The following is an 11,966-nucleotide window of genomic DNA, read 5'->3' as shown; positions in this document are numbered from 1 at the left end:
CTCAAAACCTGAGATATTCCAGGAGAAACTATTTGGCTCACATCACAGACTGTGGGCTTTATTTATGTGGTGTAATGCTTTATATATATATAAGCCCTGAATTGATTTATGTTGATACACTTACTTTAACGTATTCTTTATGCAAACATATCAAATCATGCTTTCTAAACTGCGATCAGAAGTCTTAGTTTCCAGTATGATTCAGTGTTTCACTGTTTTCCATTTTTTCTTTTTTTTCTTTTTTTTTTTTTTCTTTTTCCCTGCAGTGTAGGCTAGATGAATTATTTATTTTCATGGAATCTTAAATAGTACTTCATTATTCTGTAACTGTTCTACTTTTGTTTAAATACTTCAGAATAACACTCTTTATAAACAGAACTGTTGCCATTTGTCTAAGGAAGATACCAGCAAAAATGAAGATGTTTTCTTGAAGAAAGAATGACGTAAATTTATTTTATTTTTTATTATTAATTTGTCATTATTCCTTCCTCCCCTCCTCCCCCCATTTGCTTGTATTGCTCTACAGCACATGGGGTCTTTGAAATTCATTCAGTATTTGTTACTGTCAAAAATTTGAATAACCTATTCTCCTTCTTGTCACTGCATTTCATTTACTACTTTGATCTCCTTCAAGATGTTGCTTGATGCAGCATTAATCCATTGGCTTATCACAGTTAAAGTATTTCACAGATTTATTCTGTTGCTAAGCTCCTAGATAAATTAATCATATGACCTTAGCAGTTGCTCTCTGTTAACACTGTAGCTGTTTTCCTTCAAAATTTCTTTCTTAGAATTGTAACAAAGAGTAAGTCTTAGTAAGACTCAATACCTGAACATTTGTAACTGATTGGACTATTAGTAGACTAGGTCTGGGGTTTCCCATTCACACCTGTCTCTTTACCGGTACATTAAAAAAGGTATTCTACACTGCAGGTAAGTATTATGACATACTAATGCAGTTGTATAAATAGAGAACGTTGGCTTTTGCAATCTGCTATGTAAACAGAATTATTTCAGTATTTCTAATGCTGTAAATTTTGTGTGTGCATGAGAACTCCAGCTAAGAGCCATAAACGTTAGCCTTCTTGATGGTTTATTTTTGGTTTTGGATTTTGTTTGCTTTTTCTCCTTCTCTCTACAGTTTACTGAATATTTTTTTTCTCTTGCTAATGACCAACTGGTCCAGACAGCTGTAGCCCTCATTGTTTGCCAGCATGCCCCAGAAACAAGCCTGATTTGAGAGAGCCAGCATGGTTTCACTAAGGGCAGATCATGCCTGACCAATCTGGTGGTCTTCGGAGCGACAGCTTTGGTGGATGGGGGAAGGGCGGTGAATAGCATCTCCCTGGACTTCTGCAAGGTGTTTGACATGATCCCTCTCCACATCCTTCTTTCTAAATTGGACAGGTGTGGATTTGAAGGATGGACTGTTTGATGGATTAGGAATTGGCTGGCTAGTCACAGACAAAGGATTGTGATCAATGGTTTTGAGCCGGGGTGGAGACCGTGTGACAAGTGATGTTCCTCAGGGGTTTATCTTGGGACTCGTGCTCTTCGATATCTTCATCAATGACATAGATGATGGCATTGAGTGCATCCTCAGCAAGTTTGCAGATGACACCAAGCTGAACAATATGGTCGATACATTGGAAGGAAGGGAAGCTGTGCAGAGGGACCTGGACAGGCTGGAGGAGGGAGCCCATGAAAACCTAATGAGGTTCAGTAAGGTCAAGTGCAGGGCGCTGCACTTGGGTTAGGGCAATCTGAGGTTTATATAAACTGGGGGAGGATCTCCTTGAGAGCAGTCCTGCGGAGAAGGACTTGAGGGTCCTGGTGGACATGAGCCAGTAGTGTATGCTTGCAGCCCAGAAGGCCAACTGTGATCTGGGCTGCATTAAAAAAAGGGGTGGCCAGCAGGGAGAGGGAGGTGGTTGTCCCCCACTACTTGGCTTTTGTGAGGCCCCATCTGCATTACTGAGTCTAAGCCTGGGGTCCCCATTACAGGGAGGACATGGAGCTCTTGGAGCAGGTCCAGAGGAGGGCCACTAAGATGATCAGAGGGCTGAAGCACCTCTTCTGTGAAGAAAGATTGAGGGAACTGGGCTTGTTTACCTTGGAGAAGAGAAGGCTTCGGGGAGACCTCATGGTGACCTTCCAATACTTGAAGGGAGCATATAAACAGGAGGGGGAACTGTTGTTTACGAGGGTGGACAGTGATAGAGCAAGGGGGAATGGTTTAAAACTGAGACAGGGGAGGTTTAGGTTAGGAGGAAGTTCTTCACACAGAGAGTGGTGATGCACTGGAACAGGTTGCCCAACGAGGTTGTGGATGCCCCATCCCTGCAGGCATTCAAGACCAGGCTAGATGTGGCTCTGGGCAGACTGGTCTGATGGTTGGTGACCCTGCACATAGCAGGGAGGTTGAAACTCGATGGTCATTTTGGTCCTTTTCAACCTTTTCAACCCAGCCCATTCTATGGTTTTATTCTATGATTATTATGCAGTGTTACTGTGTATTTTCTCTACTCATTTTTTATCCCTTTAGGGCAGGGACCTTATTATTAAGTAAGACTATGAATGTGAATGTTAATATAAATATAATTGTAACTCTCTCTCTGCCTATTAATTAACTTACTATAATTTAAGTTGTGTCTCAGTATGTGTCCTGGGCATTATTTTTACTGAAATGTGTCATTTTTCATTAGTTTAAATGAATATTCATTTAATTTCCTATCTCACCTCTGAACCCATTTTGTTAATGTCAAGATTATTCTTACATGTGAGTCTTAAATACTCCCCTTATTTTAGTATCATCTGCAAATTTAATGATCTAACTTATTAGAGCTTTATCTAGACCGTTGAATAAAATATGAATATCTAGTGGTGTTCATGTTCTGCCCCATGGGATTTTGTTTCTCAGCATCTGCCTTTGTGTTTTCCCTCCAATCTATTTTGCTTTTTTTTTTTTTTTTTTTTTTTTTTTGTGGTAATGACTTGTACATTGTTTTTTCTGATTTCTGAAGGCAAGAAACTACATCAGATGTGGAGGCCATTGAAGTTGTTACAGTTCTATAGGAAAATGTAGTTGCCCCCCAAATAACTTGCGTTCAAGGACTGGAAAGAGTTCACCTTCAGATGTGAACGCAAGGTTACAGGTGCTCGACATTGGAGAAAAGTTTAAAGCCTATTTTAAACAATGATTTACTCTACTCAGATAAAAAATTTCTTAATGATAACAATGATCCATCATTTTGAATTTCCTCTGAACCTTTTAAAAAAGTCCAGCTATGTCAAGCCTGTTGGTTTACCTGACCCAATAGTGTTTTTCATTTTTTGTTTAGAAGTAACTGGATTTCTCTAACATGATTTACTCTTTCCATATCCACATGACTCATAATTATTGAATTTTGCTTATATAATTATATCCTTTAAACTGATATATAAATGTAACATCTTTGTCTTAAAGATCGTGCTCTGAGGCATGAAACTTCATTGATTTATCCTTATAGATAAAGGACTAAAGGCATTTGTTACAGGAATGGGCAACAATCAGCTCTGAGAACAATTCCCTCTAAATGTCCTGTCCTATTTTTATTGGAGAAGTGTAGAGAATGATACTCGTGGCTTAGAGCAGAAGGGCTAATCTGAGTGTCAGCTTGATCATGCTTTCTGTGAGAATTAAACAGTGTATACAAAGATGTATGATTTCCTAAATCAACTTTCACTCTAGTCTGGATGTTGTTAGGGACTTTTGAGGGCGGCTTGTTATAGGGTGTTTTTCACTGCTATCTTTTGCATTTGAGTTGTGTCTACATTACTATCTGTTACAAAGAGTGAAAAATCTAGGTGTTGAAGTTTTTAACTAAGAGCCTGTGGGAAAAATGATTGAGAGGATATTTCCTTTAATGCAGGAAAAACAAAGAAAGAAACCCAAACAGGCTGGCATTAGGTAGTCAGTCAGATTCAAAGCAGCCTAAAGGAGATGTTTATTCTGTAACTGATCTGTAGAACCCCTTGTCCTAGAATAAGGAATGAACTAAGATCTCATATTAGTTGCAAGTAATCAACGTCTTCACCATGAGCTTGGTGACAAAAAGAAACTGCATGATCCTTCGGGGGGTTTAAGATGAAAGACTGGAAGGGTTGGAGGCTGAGAGAAAGCTAGAGTGTTCTGTTCTTTTATCTCCTTATATGTTGGCTTTTGTGTTGCATTTATAGTTGCTTTTGTGTTGGTCCAGCTGCAAAAAGCAACAGAATAACTATTTTCTTGACTGTGGGGGGAATTCACATCTGATGGATTTGTCTCATCTATTCCCTTTTTCTTTCTGACGTGGTCAGCAAGATGTGCTCTTAAGTCCCAGCAGCTGGAACTTTTACAGTGTGATGGTGTTGGAAATAGGCAGTATTAGACAGTGTTTACTAGCTATAGAGACACATCATTTCTGTGGTGAGGTTGCTATGTGGAAGAAACCTCTTAAACGAAGAAAGAGGAACTTGGGCTGCATAAATCTCAAATGGTCACAGCTGCTGTCCTCCAGACCTTTCATAAGTGCAGCTTGATAAGGTAGACATACAGTGCACTACACATAAGAAATAAAAGTAATTTTGAGGGTGGCATTAAAAGTGGGGTCCAAGTGTTTCCCAGCCTTTTTAGTTAGCTAGCAGGGGCTGTATTTTCTTTGCAGGTACCTAAGGAACACTCACTCCCACACCAATGCACTTTCCTGTCCTCCTATTACGTCCTCCATCTTATAGGATCATGACAGGTGAATGAAAGCAAGCATTAAATCTTTGTTTTCACATCTTGAACATCATAGCCTGAGAACTTACAGTTCTGTCTGCATTTGTGCCTGTCTATGGGTGAACTCTAAGGAAAAGGTTTGGGAGAGAACAATTTCACAAGGTTTACAAGGTTCAATAGCCTTTAGTCATCTACAGGACCTTTTTCCAGCTGATATATCTTATTAGCAGTGCCAATTAGGCATTTATAGAAACGTTGTTCAAGAATTTCTTTCATCGATGTGCTGTTCATACTCTGCAGGAATGCAAGACTTGGTGAAAGAGACTAAGCAATCGTTGCTGAGGCAGAAGTGTGACCTCATATCCCACTGCTAACAAAGGCATAAAAACAATGGAAGATTAATTTTCTGTTTCTTTCCCCATAGTGTCAAAGTGTCTCCCTTCTATGTTCAGCTTCAAATCAAAGAGTGAGATGGAAAATTTCATTGCTTTATTTACTCTTGTAAATTACTTGTAATTTACTAGGTTGAGAAATCCTTGTTCTATTAAGTCAGATGATACCCAGTTAGATTCAGTCTTAAATTTTTATAGCCATAACATTAAGTCACAGTGGAGGAAAAGAAAGTATGAGGATCCTTCAAGAAGCAAAACAAATGGCAAAAAAAAAATGTTACAAAATGCACTGTGGGATGGACCTCAACGAAAACATGACATCTGGATGAAAGGGCTATGTAATAAAATTTGTGCGCTTAAAATAACCTAGATTTAGTTGATAGGCTGGTATAAGAGTTACATTTGATTTAAAAAAAAAAAAAAAAGCAAGTACAGAACAATACGTCAAAATGCAGTGACTTATACCACATCAGTGCAGTTCAAGAATGCTTGACTCATAATAGTAGAAAGTAGGATGTGATATTTGAGAATTAAAACAATGACTCAGACCAGTGAGCCATCTACTGTTAGTCCACATTTGATACTGTGGAAACTGATAGTGTAAATTAATAATTTCAGAAAAAATAATGCAAGACTTCCGCTTTAACTCAATTTAAAAAAAAAAAAGGCTGTGCAATTGATTGTGCAGCAGAAAAATGTTAAATGCACAGAAATTTCTAGCCAGTTCTTTATAATGAAAGAAAAGTTACTGAAGTTGATGCTGTTCATTATGCTGTTCATTATTCACTGTGAAGATCCATAGATGATTGTGTTTGTAGATCTCTGAGACACGGGGCTTATCAGACAGTTTTAGAAGCATCTTTACTCGTGGGTCTTTGACCCCTCATTACTTTTCCAACAAATACTGGAAGATATTTCCAAGCCATTTCAAGTAACAATGGAACAAAATATTCAATCAGGAAAATTGATTAAATTCGGTTTTCTGATCTGCTTAGCCTTTGGTAGTCCAAGGCAGATATGAAGTGACAGTCTTTTACTGAGATCTGAGCTCAATATTCTGTGAATTCAAATGAATTTGGTTCAGAAGGGGAGAACTGTAGGATTATGCCCTTCCAGCTGGCAGTGAGGATCAGTTTGTGACCACCTGAGGATTCCTAAGTCTATGGGTCTCGATGAGATGCATCCTGGAGTTCTGAGGGAATTGGCTGATGTAGTCACCAAGCCACTCTTGATAGTATTTGAAAACTCATGACAGGTGAATTTTCTGGTGGCTGGAAAAAAAGGTGATCCTACACCCATTTTTAAGAATGGTAGAAAGGACAGCCAGGAAACTACTGAACTGTTAGTCTCAGCTCTAATTGTTGGAGAAGATCATGGAGCAAATCCTCCTGGAAGCCATGCTAAGGCACATGGAAGAGTGGGAGGTGATGTGAGATGATCAGCATGGCTTCATCAAGGGATGCTCTGCATGACCATCCTTGTCCCTTTTAATGATGGCATGACTGATAGATAAGGAAAGAACAACTGGTTTCATCTATCTGGACTCCAGTAAGGCCTTTGACATGGTCACCCACATCATCCCTCTCTCCAAATTGTTGACTGTTTGATAGACAAGGGACTGGTTACAAGATCATACCCAGAGAATGATTTTTCAAAGGCTCATTGTGAGTGGAAATCAGTGACAACTGGTGTCCCTCAGGAAAAAGTAGGATGACTGGTGCTTTGGTATCTTCATTAGTGGTAATGACAGTGGGATTGAGTGCAATCTCAGCAAGTTTGTGAATGACAGCAAGTTGTGTGGTGTGGTCAGCATGCCCAAGGGATGGGATGCCATTCAGAGAGACCTGAACAGGCTTTAACAGTGGGCCCAGGTGATCCTCAGGAGGTTCAATAAATCCAAGGGCACCTGGGTAATAGCAGAATCTGCTATCAGTATAAACTAGGGGATGTAAGAATGGAGAACAGCCCTTCTGAAGATGACTTGGGGGTACTGATAGATGACAAGCTGGACATGAGCCAGATATGTGCCCTCAGCCAGAAAGTCAACTTAGGCTGCATCAAAAGAAGTGTGGTCAGCAGGTCAAAGGAGTGATCCTGCTGCTCTGCTCTATGCAGGTTAGACCTCACCTGCAGTACTGTGTCTAGATGGGGAGTCCTCAATACAGGAGAGATGTAGACCTGTTGGAGCGCACCCATAGGAGTGCCACAGAAATGATCCAAGGGATGAAACACCTGTACAGGGACAAGCAGAGACAGCTGGGGCTGTTCAGTCTTCACCTTCAGAAGAGAAGGTTGTGGGAATACCTGATAGCCTTCTTAGATAATCAAAGGCAGGCTACAAAAAGAAGAGGACAGGCTCTTTAGCAGTTGTGATAGGACAAGGGAAAATGGTTTTAAAAGAGGAGAGATTTAGATTGGTTGTAAGCTCTTTACAGGAAAGATGGTAAGTAAATAATAGCAGAAATTCTGAAGGAAAAAAAAAAAAGAATTTTGTTGTGTTTGGTTAGGAGTTTTGCTTGTTTTAGAATGCCATTTTATGCAGGCATTGCACTTACATAAGGAATGTTACAATTCTACATGCTTCAGATATTGTTATATTACCTTTTGATTCATTTATCTTTTCCAGTGTGATCTTCCCAATGTATTTTATTTTCTTTAATTAGAAAAGGTTCCTCTATTACTTGGAAAAAGTTGTTTTAGAAAGGGTGGATTTAAACAGTGCAGGTAGGGAAAGAGTTGACCTAACTTCTATTTGTGCCACTGAAATAATGGTTTTGAGAGCAACTGATAAGAAGCTGGATAATAGGCTAGCTAGCAGGATGTCTGTAGTCCATCAAGAACTAAATGAGATCTATATAAAGCACCAGTATAATTGTAAAATCAAGACATGTAGACTGGAAAAGAACCAAAAAACACATTTAAAGATATGTTGTAAATGGAGCATGTGGTTGTGATAAAAGGCTGATAGGATGCGAGGTAATGGCTTCAAGTTGCACCAGGGGAGATTCAGCTTGGAAGTTAGAAAAAATTTATTTTCTGGAAGAGTGATCAAGCATTGGAACGGATTGCCTGGGAAAGTAGTGGAGCCACTATTTCTGGAGGTATTCAAGAACCTTGTTGATGTGCTTAGGATATAGTTTAGTGGGCATAGTGGTGATGGACTGATAGTTGGACTAGATGATCTTAGAAGTCTTTTCCAACCTTAATGATTGTTTTGATTCTCTGACTGGAACTTCACTACGTATTTATCATGTTGGTAAAACAGATAAACCAATTAAAAAATCTTAATGTTTGCCTAATAATAATAATAAAAAAATTAAACAAAAAAATCAGTCAACTGGTCGGTAAGTGGTTCTTTTCTTACCAAATTGAGAATCAAATATCTTCAATTCATTATATTCAGTCTGTTGAAACTGTAGATCCTTGTAGAATTTAGACCCAGTACATGAGGCCTGATATATTGCCTGAAGAAGAAACCCGCCTCACAAAGCCCAAACAGCAAGGTTAGCTGAATAAATATGGTCTCTAGTACAGAAACAGTTTATCCACTCATTAAACTGCTGGAGTTGTTGTTGTGTTGACATATTAGAAGCTCATCCAAGAACTCAGAAAAACTGTGGTGAAGTACCCATCCTGAGACACAACACATAGTCCAGGACACTGTGCGTTCATCACAATCTAAACCTCTCTGCTCCCATCTGAAGATACAGGGAGAGTTGTAGAATCTGTGTTCTACAGACACATGCAGAGAGAACAGAAATTTTCGACCTGGGGAAATATTTTGCTAATGATGTCTTTGAAGATGATTCGTGCCTTATGCTAAATATTAAAGATCCTACTAAAAAAGGCAGAAGATGTTTTGAGATGAGAATGTTCAGGGAAGTATTAATTCAAGCCTTTTTTCTGACTTTAAATAATGAGAAATAGCTGTATCATCTCTTTTCATTAGATGCAGCAGATGATTAACATTCCATCCAGGTAAAAGATTTCTTAGAGCAGCTTCATTGTACATCTTCTCCCCAGAGAGGAGAGTTCTCCTGCATGTTAACTGCCTTGAGAAGGAATCAAAAAGATTTAAAATTCAGAAGTATCCATTGAATTACTATTTTTAGGATTGTATTTTAACTGCTTTAGTAAAGAGATTTTTTGAAAGTCAAGATCTATTCAGGAAGCATTAGAACTGTAATTATCATGAGATAAAACAGCAGTTTTGCTTCTGCTAAAATAAACCTAGTTAAAATAAATCACTTTTTAATTTAGGTTTTTTTAATATACAGCTATTAAATAAGAACCTCATTTATTCTTGATGTTTCAAAAGCTCTAAAAATTGACACAGAGTGCGTATTCTCTCTGATCATTTTTGGGGGGTGAGTTCTAAAAATTACATTGCTTTTTCTATTATCTTTAGAGTATGGATATATAGTATAAATAATCAAATATTGTGTGGTTGAGTCTCCCTAAATCCTACTTAAATACCAAGAAGAGTTCTAAGCATAAAACAAATTCAGGATGTTAATCCTTTAGGTCTTTCAAGTCTCTTCACATCATACTGTTTGGTATGAAAATTCCCTAGGTGAACAGTTTTAATTACTGATGCATTTAATTTTTTTAATGCTTTTATAGGGAGATGAATACATACAGCATGTTCTGATTGAGATTTAAATGATTAAATCTCTTGGAAAGTGTACATTTTTGTGTTGCAATCGATCATTAAGAAGAAGATGGTGATCCTTTTTTCCTGCTAATCTTATAGTCTGAAAGGATTGTGAAGGCTAGATGAGATCATTGTCAGAAATTGGAAACAGTAATCTTTCCTCTCACTAATGTAAATCATAGAATCACAGACTATCGCTAGCTGGAAGGGGAACCATGAGGATCATTAAGTCCAACTCCTGGCTTCACACTAGACTGCCCAAAACTCAAACTGTTTGAGGGTGTTGTCCAGACACTTCTTGAACTCCAGCAGCTTGGGATCTTGACCACTTTCTTTGGGAGCCTGTTCTGGTTCCCCCACTCCCTTTTCCTGAGTCTCCCCTCAGGTTTGAGGCAATTAATTCCCCCTGTTTTTTTTCTCACCTTAGTCCAAGTAAGAAGCTTCTGTCCTTTTGGGGATCCTGAGGGAATGGTTGTGTTACATTTAAAGTAGATGGATAGAGATAGATGAACCTTGGATTGATTTGCAGAGGCAGAAAGTTTTAGAAGTTCTTGCCTTGTGGTTCCATAAATGGAATACTGACTTGAATGACAAACTAGTTCTGACAAATCAGGACAAATGACTTCAGCATCATGTTTAACTTTTTCTCATGAAAATGGGTATCTGCCAGAATGTGGAATACGGTGTCAAGACAGGCATACAGAATAGCAGAACCATACTTTAGGGGTCAAAAGGCAAGAGGAGAAAGATGCTGCTGACATCAGAATAATTTCAATTAATATTGTGTGAAAGATATGTTTGGGATTCTCGATTTCCTGCTGACAATTTTTTTGTTGTTGTTGCTCTTGCTCCTGTTTCCTTCCACAGGGAAGTGGGTTCTGGCCCTAATACTCCCTGATGCTGGCTGCTTGTTGGCCTAGCTTCAGCAGAGGGTATTTTTAGGGTGCTTGAGGTGTGGGCAGCATGCGCTTAATTACCTTACAACTAAGTGAAAGCTAGAAAGGGCATCTTATCATGTAGTACTCTAATCAGTGGAATAATGACTATCTGGAGACTATTGACTGACTTTCCTATTGGTGCTTGAAATTCTTTATGTGCCAGCAGGCAAACGTGGGCTAGCAAATTGTCTGAAATTCTGAACTTAACACAGGAGGAAGTAAATGCCTTAGTTGTAAAGGACTTTCAGAGGTCTTCAAAGACATCTATCAAAGACTCATATCACTAATCCAAATGCATAAACCTGAAATCTTATCTCTAAATTATACAGGTAATATGTAACCCTCACCAAATGGGCAGCCTGTAACCATTTACTGTTAACGCAATGTGGAAAGCCTTAGCCCTAATCAAAAAAGGGCAACCCTTAATACTAACACAAAAGGGTAGCCTTTAACTATAACCCCATGTGGGAATCCTTGACTCTAATCTAAAATGGGAACCATTAACTCATCACAAAAGGGAAGCCTTTCATCCTAATCTAATATGGTAACTCTTAACCCTAAATACTAGCCCAAAACAGTAACCTTTAACTTAAAGGGTTTAAGGCTGTGCTGCCATTCAATTAGACCTGGACAGGCTGGGGAGCTGGGCAGTAAGGAACCAGATGATGTTTAACAAAAGCAAGTGTAGAGTCTTGCATCTAGGGAGGAATAATTGCATGCGACGGTACAGGTTGGGGGATGACCTGCTGGAGAGGAGCTCTGTGGAGAGGGACCTCGGTGTCCTGGTGGACGACAGGTTGGCCATGAGCCAGCAGTGTGCCCTTGTGGCCAAAAATGCCAGTGGCATTCTGGAGTGCATTAAAAAGAGCGTGGCCAGCAGGTCGAGGGAGATGATCCTCCCCCTCTACTGTGCCCTGGTAAGGCCTCATCTGGAATACTGTGTCCAGTTCTGGGCTTCCCAGTGCAAAAAAGTCAGGGATCTCTTGGAAAGAATCCAGCGGAGGGCCACAAAGATGGTGAAAGGCCTGGAGCATCTCCCCTATTGAAGAAAGGCTGAGTGAACTGGGTCTGTTTAGCCTTGAGAAAAGAAGACTGAGAGGGGACCTGATCCAGTCTATAAATATCTAAGGTGTGGGGGGGCAGAGTGATGAGGCCAGATTCTTTTCAGCAGTGTGTGGAGACAGGACAAGGGGAAACGACCAGAAACTGCAGCACAGGAAGTTCCGCACAAATGCGCGCAA

Source organism: Lagopus muta, chromosome 7 (genome assembly GCF_023343835.1).
Source record: "Lagopus muta isolate bLagMut1 chromosome 7, bLagMut1 primary, whole genome shotgun sequence".
Taxonomy (NCBI): Eukaryota; Metazoa; Chordata; class Aves; order Galliformes; family Phasianidae; genus Lagopus; species Lagopus muta.
Note: the sequence above shows the minus strand (reverse complement) of the source record.